The sequence below is a fragment of the Marmota marmota genome, unplaced genomic scaffold, assembly GCF_001458135.2.
Source record: "Marmota marmota marmota unplaced genomic scaffold, marMar, whole genome shotgun sequence".
Classification (NCBI taxonomy): domain Eukaryota; kingdom Metazoa; phylum Chordata; class Mammalia; order Rodentia; family Sciuridae; genus Marmota; species Marmota marmota.
This window is the reverse complement of record NW_026000057.1, coordinates 19,961,420-19,972,358: the sequence shown is the minus strand read 5'-3', so window position 1 is coordinate 19,972,358 and position 10,939 is coordinate 19,961,420. Positions and strand designations below refer to the sequence as shown.

The 10,939-nt window shown below is 38.4% G+C and overlaps 1 protein-coding gene across 3 annotated transcripts in view; it reads left to right on the top strand.

Annotated features, from left to right (window-relative positions):
• Positions 1-4,382: 4,382 nt before the first annotated feature.
• Positions 4,383-10,939, top strand: part of LOC107141309 (broad substrate specificity ATP-binding cassette transporter ABCG2-like) — a 57,411-nt gene continuing 50,854 nt past the window's right edge. For all 3 annotated transcript variants that reach the window (XM_048813595.1, XM_015484539.2, XM_048813594.1), the window contains exons 1-3: positions 4,383-4,851; positions 6,513-6,609; positions 7,512-7,587. The gene's annotated coding sequence lies outside the window, so the exon portion shown is untranslated. The remainder of the gene's footprint in view (positions 4,852-6,512; positions 6,610-7,511; positions 7,588-10,939) is intronic.

Sequence of the window (10,939 nt, the reverse complement as noted above, 5' to 3'; positions counted from 1 at the left end):
AAGATGAAATATCGATATAGTTTAGTTTGCATTACCCAGATTGCTAGGAATATTGAATATTTTTATATATTTGTTGATTATATGTATTTCTTCTTTTGAGAAATTTCTGTTTAGTTCTTTTGCCCATTTATTGATTGGATTTAAAAATTTTTTTGCTCTTCAGTATTTTCAGTTTTTTTTTTTAATCTATTCTGGATACTAATTCCTTGTTGTTGGAGGAGTAGCTGGCAGTTTTTCTCCCATTCTATAGGCACCCTCTTCATGTTCTTGTTTCCTTTGCTGAGCAGAAGCTTTTTAATGTATTCTGTCCCACTTGTTGATTCTTTTTTTTTAAAATTTATTTTTATTTATATATGACAGTGGAATTTCATTTATTTATTTATTATTTATTTATATACAACAGTGGAACTACTTGTTGATTCTTGTATGGCAGAATCCTGACATTCCCAGGAGCACACAAAACTGTTTGTGGGCTGGGCGCAGTAGCATACTCCTGTAATCCCAGTGGTTCAGGTGGCTGAGACAGGAGGATCACTAGTTCAAAGCCAGCCTCAGCAATGGTGAGGCACTAAGCAACTCAGTGAGACCTTGTCTCTAAATAAAATACAAAATAGGGCTGGGGATGTGGTTCAGTGGTTGAGTGCCCCAAGTTCAATTCTTGCTCCCCCCTCCCCCCCCCCCAAAAAAAACCACACAAAAACTGTTTGTGGTTTCTGGCTTCTCTAAAACTTAATACCCTGCTTGGATCTGACAACAAACTTCAGGTTTGTTGGCTAATTTGAAGTCTCATATAGGTGGCTTGTTTACAAAATTGAACCTTTGTAATGGACACCTCATATCCATACGAGGTGACATGGTTTAGTGCAACAACAGTATTTGAAATGCAGTGTTCATATTTGGGGCTGGTTATAAGCATATCATCTGCACATTGCAAAAGGATTCCTTGATCCTGCTGTAACATTCACAGGTCTTTTGCTAGGTTCTCACCAAACAGAGCAGGAGAGGTTTTAAATGCCTGAGGTAGGACAGACCAACAATAATGGGTGGTTACATTGGTATTAAGGTCCTGTCATTCAAAAGAAAATGGTAATTGGGACCTTCTTTCCAGTGAGATGCAAAAGAATGCATCCTTTAAATGTGCTGGAATCTCAGTTAGCAGGGAGTGTGGATTTGGTATTAAGGGCTGAATATCCTAAATAATATTACTTTTAGCTCTAAAGTCTTGCACAAATTAATACTCATTGCGTGTGTGTGGGTGTGTACATTTAGATAGCAGGATTGGAGTATTGTAAGGTATTTGACAAGACTGACTCAATTTATTTTCTTTTTCTTTCTTTCTTTTTTTAGTACGGAGGATTGAACCCAGGGCCTTGCACATATTAGGTAAGCACTCCATCACTGAACCACATCCTCAGCCCTCATGTTTTAAGAATTTTTTCCAGAAGAGATGGGATTCTTATCAATGCCTTGCTCTTACGGGGAGTATTGTTTCTCCCTGGGTCAAGTTACTTTCTCCTTAAACAAATCTTAGTTGGGATAACTTTGATAATCCTTCCCAGGGTTGATCTATATGATCTTGTTCACTTTTTAGTAGACCTCAAGCAGAGCAAGCTTAGTTTCCTTTTCCTGGATGAGAAGTTAAAGCTGGAACCAGAGCGTGCGTTCTGGTGGCACTTTCAAATAGAGTCATTGCTTTTTGGATGAGAAGGTTGTCTGAATCTTTACATAACGAATCTCTTCCCAGGAGAGGGATTGAACAATCTGGCATGTACAAAACCCCTGTGCCTTAATCGTTATTTCCCCAGCTTGCATTCGAGGGGTGGGAGCATGGGATGTGGGTGAGCCTGACTTGTCACTGTTATCATTATCCCAATGCCACTGACTTTAAGTGAGCACCCCACTGTCAGTTGTACTCAGAGGCTCTTGCTGGGCCTTTTTCTTATGGTAGGCATATTAATTTTCAAGGGAGGAAGGCCCTTCTATTCTATCCTTTTTAAAAACATGGATATATTAATTTTATATATTCTCAGTCATTATCAATTTATATGAATATTTATTTAAATAGTCAACAACAAATTTCAAATACCCATTTAGGATCTACTTGGTATCATTTACCTTTAAGCCTTTTTTTTGGGCTTTCTTGAAGATTCCTTTGCAGGGGCTGCCAACAAAACATGAGTTGGCTTTAGTTTCTGTTCTCTCAGGCAATACCAACTAACTGTGAAGCGTTTGTGTCAATTTACCTTCTCTGTTCACCTAAGTTTATTCTTATGTCCAGGATACTGTGTCCAGTGAAGTTCACATTGAGGCACGATCCTGTATTCATGGGGACTCCAAGGATATCCTTGTACCTGCTTAGCTCTCTGGGCAGCAGGCAGGGCTACACCCAGAAATGTGTGCCAGCAGGTCGAAGCTCAGAGGTTTAGGATACACAAGGTGGGGGAGTATTGCCTCTTCTGGGCAATACTCTGGCCTTAGTTTAGATCAGTGCCTGGAGGTTTTTACCTTAGGTGTTGAGGACAAACAGGTAGTTCCCCTTTATCTCTTATGAGGGCATGGCCCCTGCGGCTTGTGGTTCAGCTGCAGTATAGCCTGCATAGTTCAAGGACTTTAGTTTTTATATCTGGATGGCAGGACCCTCCAGTTGCTCAGCTCATTTTTCATAGCTGCTACTTTTATCCAGAACCTAAGAGGTTACAGTTTTTTTTTCCCCCTGTGTACAGTTATTTATTCTGCCAGTCTTTCTGTGCACTTAGGTTGATGGAGTACTGTTATAGCAAGAATTGCTCTGGCCCAGTGATGGGTGTCCCCTGGCTAAATGGAATATCCTATCAGATCTTAAAAGGGGGAGATCATTCCCCCATCTCAAGTCAATCTAGCAGTGCCAACACCCACTGCTATGTCATTTTAGACTGGCAGCCAATTTCTCTATAGCCCAGGAGGCTTTCTGGACTATTCTTCCAGTCCAGGATGATCTATGACTGCCTGTAGTTGGGCTGAGAAGCAGTGCCAGACCTCCCACCACTGAGTTGAAAGGATAGCCTACTATTTTTGCAAATCAGAGGCAGTACTTTTTTGCACCATCAACTTAGTTTCTGGCTGTTTAGACTCCTTATCATACAACTGCATAAATGCCTGCACATATGAAATTTTTCCCACTTACTTTACCTCTGATGACCAACTTCAACTGCAAGATTACAGAGTAATTCAGAAAACCATTAAAAGGCCAGATTATGTTATAGTAAAACATCATCTTTTTCTAAGTCATAGGTTTATGCCTCTATTTGGCCTTTTTAGCCAAAATCTTTCCCAAGGAGACTTCTGGTGAGGTCAATGCAGCATTGACCTTGTCTTAAAGGACCAATAATAGACACAAAACCCCCCATGGAGGCAGGTTATCAGAGAAGATACCCCAAATCTAAGGCTGACAGATGGGAACCTTTAAAATAGACAAATTAGGGGGAAAATCTCCTAGGTTCCTTACTCCCACTTAAGTGTGATTCCTACACTAATTGTGCCACAGATATCCCTACAAAGAGGGACCAAATGTGTGGCATCAAGGGTCTCAGCATGCACCCTGGGGAACTTACTAGATGGCCAAGTTGTCATGACTTTACTGCATTTAGTGTTTTCTCAAAGTAGACCAATTGGTGTACTAACCCATGCCATTCAGGAGAGAAGGTGGGAAATCCCTGAAACAAAAGAAGCCTCAGCAGCTGCTGGGCCCTCTCTTTACTTATAGGAACAACTCCTCTGATTCAACCTAAGGCATGCTTACCCTGTTTCCTAATTATCCAGTGTTTGACTCTCAACAAGTACACCAGCCACCTTGCATCTGTAGCACAGGTGGGGGAGTTACTCTAAGTGCAGGAATGCTCTCAAATACCCTTAATGGTCTCCAAATTTTACACTGACATCTTGGTTCTTGTCCTGATGCCAATCCAACAATGAAGACAAGGCTGTGAAGAGAAAGAAAAAGAAGTCTCATTACTTTGTTAGCAAAGGAGAAATACAGGGGATTCCTGTCCCAGAGGCTGTGATTCTAATTGCCAGGAGGAAAAGAGGGTTGGTTTATTTTATTTTATTTTTGGTACCAGGGATTGAACTCAGGGGCACTTGACCACTGAGCCACAACCCCAGCCCTATTTAGAGAGAGGGTTTCAATGAGTTGTTTAGGACCTCATTTTTGCTAGGCTGACTTTGAACTTGCAATCCTCGTGCTTCAGCCTTGCAAGTTGCTGGGATTTCAGGAGTGCACCACCATGCCTGGCAACAGAGGGCTTTTATAGAGCTGATTCAAAGGCTACATTCCAGTTGTGCCCTGTGAGGATTAATAATTAATTTGTAACCTAGAGAGAGAGAGCCATTTTTTAGAACTTCCAGTGCCAGCCCGGAAGTCTCGAGTCCTTCATTTCTGTGGTGCATGAGATGAAGGACAGATAACTTGGCCTAGGACTAGAAGAAGATTAATTTTGGTTCTCCCAGGGTGAGGGAAGGGGGAAAGGGAGAAAAGAAAAAAAATCAGTTTTAAAATAAGCTACAGTGACAAAGCATCAAGGATTATGTTCAAAGCATAATCCTTAGGCAAACAGCAAAGGATCACTGTAGGAAGATAAGATTATGAACTAGTTGAAGAACTTGTTCAGGACACGGAAGTGTCAAAGTGCAGCAACTTATTCTAGGCCAAGGTCCAGACAGAAAACAGTTTCATAGCGTTAGCTTCAGCTTTGAGTGGGCTGTGCATGATCGTCACAAGCAGCAGAAACGGCACTCTGCTGAAACTTGAGGACAGATATATGGAAGTTCATCGCTGTGGTGATTTTCTAAGGAAGGCTTATGAGGAGTAACCAGGTAATTGGGTCAGGGTGCGACTGTGTCCAATCTCAGAGTGCCCCTCCATTTATGGGCCTCAAGGGAGGGGGTTGCTTCATTCACTTGTCTGGTGTGTTCAATAAGCTGATGGGCCTGGTTTTTCTGATATGAGTTTGATATACCCATGCATTCATGAATTTCTGATTAATTAACTGGTAGTCATTGTTACTAGCATGATTAACTTATTTATCAGTTTTTGTCTTATGGTTGTGGTAGGCAGATGGTTGTTTACTTGTACAGACAAGGTCATTATACCTTAGTACTTGTGTTCAAAATGTAGTAGCTCATCGCAACTACTCTTAGAAAGTGGAATAACTTGAGTTTAGATGTCTGAAAACTGCTGTTCTATACATTATGGAGTAACTTTGAGCAGGGTACGTTCTTCTCTCCACAAAATGTATTTGTTAGAAAAAAATCTAAGTCATTTATAAGTTAAAATAGTGCAAAATCAATTGATAAATTTAAATACAAGTGTGCTTGACTTCTTAAATTCTTTAAGAAAAAATATATATGTTTGCCTCTATTAAATGTGCTTTTATAATTTGTTGGGGGCAAAAACAGTTTTAAGATTCCTTTGTTTTGGGGTCTTCGTTAAAAATCAAGGTTACTAAGAATTACAATTCTAATTAACAGATGTACGTCTACATACAAAAATATGAAGAATTTCAGCTGTGTTCTGGTTAGAATACTATAGAAAGCATAAAGTATTTCATCTTGTTGGAAAACAAGAAGTAATTTGTATAAATTCAAAAAATTTGGAAGGATTGTTTCAAAATGTAAGCTTAAGGGAAAAAAGAGCAAGGAGGAGAAAGAGATATAAAATAGTTATAAATATACACTTTCTGATCCTAAGTTATTTTTTCCTAGTATCTTATACTTATGGAGCTTTTAAAAAGGAAAGATAACTATCTGAAGATAGCTGGACATCTTCAGACTTTGACTCTTTTGAATTCTGCTCTATAATTTATAATGGTACTTCTACTTTTAGGCTTAAGCATCTGACCCTTTTGCTTCTTTGCGTCAGCCATTGTTTAAAGGCTAATTAATTATCACTGGGAAAGGAAGCCTGCCCAGATTGGCTGGCACCCAGTTACCTCAAGACTCTGAGGAATAGACAAAAGATGGAGCAATTATAATAAGAATATAGACTCTTCACTTTTGCCTGCAGTTGTCTGGTGGGTGGCTAAAAGCAAGATGAAACACCTGGCACATCTGTCTTCATTTTATATCTATCCCTTTTGCTATGAGTAACCTTTGATTCCAGGGATAAAGTAATCCTAGACATGTGGTCAGTAGAATCTATGCCCAAGGCAACAACTTTCTCATTGGGATAAGGCTACACCAGACCAATATTGGGATAATGATAGACCATACTTGATCAAGATCACTTGTGTTATGGTTTGGATATGAGGTATCCCCCAAAAGCTGACTTGTGAGACCATGGAAGAAGTTTCAGAGGAGAAATGATTGGGTGGTAAGAGTCTTAACCCAATAGTGAATTAATCCCCTGATAGGGATTAGTTGAGTGGTAACTGAAGTACTAGGGTATGGCTGGAGGAGGCAGGAATTCGGGCATGGCTTTGAGGTATATATTTTGTAACTGGTGAGTGAAGTCTCTCTCTCTGCTTTCTGAACATCAGGTGAGCTGGTTCCCCTTGCCATACTTTATGATGTTCTGCCTCACCTAGAGCCCTGAAGAATGGAGCCAGCTTTCTATGGACTAAGAACTCTGAAACTGTGAGCCCTCAAATAAACTTTTCCTCCTCTACAATTGTGCTAGTCGCGTCTTTCAGTCAGCAGTGAAAAAGCTGACTAAAACAACTTGCTTGGGCAGCTGTGAAAATCTTTCAACTATGCAAACTTCCAATCCTTGCCCTTATTCCCCTTTCTATAAAACCTCAAAGTCATTGTCAGTCCCTTGAAGACAGGCCTAAAGACATGCATCCCTTGTCTTCCCAGTGTTAGCTATACTGATTAAAGTTAACACACACACATAATCAAACTCAAAACAAAACACAACAAAAAATCTTGATTAACTGTAGTAGAATTGTCAAAACTAATAAATTAACATTGGCATAGCAGTATAATCCTATTAATTAGATTAATTATAATGCTCTTAATTATGTACTTCATTTCAATTTCTCTTGTCTTTCCATTATTTTTTTTTCCTGTCCAGGATCTACATTGCAATTAACTCTAACATATTTCATTTCCTTCAATCAATGATGATTCTTTAACTATGATTCTTTAACCAAGATCTTATTATCTTGATGCCAGTGAAGATATCAGTTAGTTAATTTGTAGAATGCACCTCATTTGTATTTGTTTGATGTTTTCCCATGATGATATTGAGGTTCTGACTTTCAGGAAAAATGCCACAGAAAGGCTCTGCTCAGTGCATCACATCAGGAGTGTATGTCAATTACTGATGATGTTAACCTTGGTGAAGGGGATGTTTCCCAGGACTTCAATATAGAATTACATTTTTTCCCTTTATAATTAAGAAATATCTTGGTAGAAAAACTTGGATTATGCATATATAATTTCTCCTTGAGCTTTTATTCAATAGTTTTGGCATCCTCTTGTGGAACATGTAATTTGTCAATCTAATGGTAGGTTTTTGTTTGTTTGTTTTTTAGTTGTAGATGGACATGATACCTTTATTTTACTTTTATGCGGTGCTGAGGATTGAACCCAGTGCTTCATACGTGTGAGGTGAGTTCTCTACCACTGAGCCACAACCCTGGCCCCTAATGGTAGGTTTTTGAAAAAAAATTGATTCATTCTATGTTTTAAATATATTTTTTCTGTATGGAAGAGCTATCCATTTTCCCTTGTTTATTCAAATATTTGTATCAATACCAACTTATGGATGTTTTATTCTATTGTGTGGGTTATAGTCCAATGTTATTTTTACTTAATTTTCTGCTCAACTTGTTGCAGATTTTGGTACTAGTTCCTCTTCTTCCAGATTGGGCCATGTGCCATTTTGACATACTATCTTGCTTTTTTCTTTTTTAAACTTTAAAAGCATTTCCTTACTTTTTGGTGCCACAAAGTGCTCTAGATTCATTTTGTATTTCCTATAACCTGACTCTGGAATGGCCCATTTCTTCAAGGCATTCTGGTACTTATTTAGAATGACATTAAAAACCGAGATATGGGCACTATGATGCTTGAAGTTACTTTTGAGTTGTTGTTTTTTTTGGTATTGAGGATAGAACCTAGAATCTCATGAATGCTAAACAAGTAGTCTACCATAGAGCTACCTACCACCCAGCCCTAAAACTTTCTGTTTTCATGGGTTTGTGACCTCAGAAGTACATCTCTACAAAGACTGGTATTCCCTTTAATTTTATGCACTAAAGAGAACCTGACTGTAGTAGCCAATTTGGATTCAATCTTTTATGAGAAAAAAGTTGAAATTGGCAGAGCTTAGTAGTTTTTCAAAGTTATCAGTTTTTCTCAAATGATGATCTATTCATTCTTATAAAACAGTGCATACAAGCTTCAACTTATTAGAATCTTATAAGAATCCATGATGTAGAATCACACAGGTCATATAGTCATATATGCACATAGGGTATATAATGTTCAATTTATTCTGCTGTCCTTCCTAATCCCATACCCTTCCTCTACCTTCACTCCCTTCTGTTTAATCCAAAGTAACTCTATTCTTTCCTAGCCTCACCTCTTTTATTGTGAATTAGAATGCACATATCAGAGAAGACATTTGTCCTTTGTTCTTTTGGAGTTGGCTTATTTCATTTAAATGATATTCTCTAGTTTCATCCATTTACTGGCAAATGCCATCATTTCATTCTTCTTTAAGGCGGAGTAATATTTCATTGTGTTGGGGCTGGGGATGTGGCTCAAGTGGTAGTGCACTCGCCTGGCATGCGTGTGGCCCGGGTTCGATTCTCAGCACCACATACAAACAAAGATGTTGTGTACGCCGAAAACTAAAAAAAAAGTATCAAAAAACTCTCTCTCTCTCTCTCTCTTTAAAAAAATATTTCATTGTGTACGTATACCAAATTTTCTTTATTCATTCATCTTTTGAAGGACACATAGATTGGTTTCATAGCTTAGCTATTATCAGTTGACCTTCTATAAATATTGATGTGGCTGTGTCGCTATAGTATGCTGATTTTAAGTTCTTTAGTATAAACTGAGGAGTGGGATAGTTGTGTCAAATGGTGGTGGCTCCATTCCAAGGTTTCTGAGGAATCTCCATACCACTTTCCAGAGTGGTTGCACCAATTTGCAGTCCCTCCAGCAATGTGAGTGTACCTTTCCCCCCACATCCTCCCAAACATCTATTGTTGCTTGTATTCTTGATAATTGCCATTCTGACTGGAGTGAGATGAAATCTCAGTGTAGTTTTGATTTGCATTTCTCTAATTGCTAAAGATGTTGAACATTTTTCATATATTTGTTGATCAATTGTATTTCTTCTTCTGTGAAATGTCTATTCAGTTCCTTAGCCCATTTATTGATTGTTATTTGTTTTTTTGGTGTCAAGTTTTTTGAGTTTTTTATATATTCTGGAGATTAGTGCTCTGTCTGAGGTGCATGTGGTAAAGATTTTCTCCCATTCTGTATTCTCTGTCTTCGTGTTATTGTTTCCTTTGCCAAGAAGAAGCTTTTTAGTTTGAATCCATCCTACTTATTGATTCTTGATATTTCTTCTTGTGCTTTAGGGGTCTTGTTAAGCTGATTTGATGAAGATTTGATCCTACTGGGTCTCTGTTCTAGTGTCTAAGTCTTTGATCCATTTTAAATTGAGTTTCATGCAGGGTGAAAGAAAGGGGTTTAATTTCATTTTGTTACATATGGATTTCTAATTTTCCCTACATCATTTGTTGAAGAGTCTATCTTTTCTCTAATGTATGTTTTTGGCATCTTTGTCTAGTATCAGATAACTGTATTTATATAGGTTTGTCTCTGTGTCTTCTATTCTGTATCATTGGTCTACACGTCTTTTTTAGTGCCAATACCATGCCATTTTTGTTACTATAGCTTTGCAATATAGTTTAAGATTTGGTATTGTGATGCCTCCTGCTTCACTCTTCTTGCTAAGGATTGCTTTGGCTATTCTGGGTGTCTTATTTTTCCAAATGAATTTCACAATTGCCTTTCTAGTTCTGTGAAGAATGTCATTGGGATTATAATAGGAATTGCATTAAATCTGTATAATGCTTTTGGTAGTATGGCCATTTTGACAATAATAATTTTGCCTATCCAAGAACATGGGAGATCTTTCTATCTTCTAAGGCTTCTTCAATTTTTTTCTTTAGTGTTCTCTTGTTTTCATTGTAGAGGCTCCATTTTCATATTTAGAGACCTTCTCTTACTGCAAGCTTTCCTGGGCACTGATTAGTGTTCGACCCAGCACTCTACCCCTAGAGTGCCTTGAAATCCCCTTCATGTCCCTCATAGCCTTTGACATTCCATGCCTTCTGTGAAGCTCTCAGGACAGGCCTCTGGAAGCACATTTCATTCATATCTTACAACAACAGTACAAAGAGCAAGAACCTACAGTAAACATACTAAGCTGATTAATATAGTATTGTTAAGATAGAATTACTTTGTTTAGATACTTGGGTTAAAGCATGAGAGATATTATGTTTTAATCTTTTTTTTTTGTACCATCACTGAGCCACATCCCCAGCCTGTTTTATTTTTTAGGGTCTCCCTAAGTTGCCTAGGCCTTGAAAAGTTTCTGAGGTTGGTTTTGAACTTGCAGCCTCCTACCTTAACCTCCCAAGTCACTGGGATTAAAGGTGTGTGCCACTATCCAAGTCCATTCCGTTTCATTTGCAGGTAGGACTGTCAAAAGTAGTTCTTGTGCTACAGTCATAGGGGATTCCAGTAGATCTCACAGTCACTCTCTTTGATGCAATGTGAAAATTCTGTTGCCCAGTTCAAGAATAGGTTATTGTTATTAACATATGGAGAATATGGCAAATGTTTAATGGGTACACATAGCAGCAAGTCAGCTCCATAAGGCAGTATACACGCTTCTGCACAACCCAGGTAACTGTACCAGCCAATCTGTCTATAC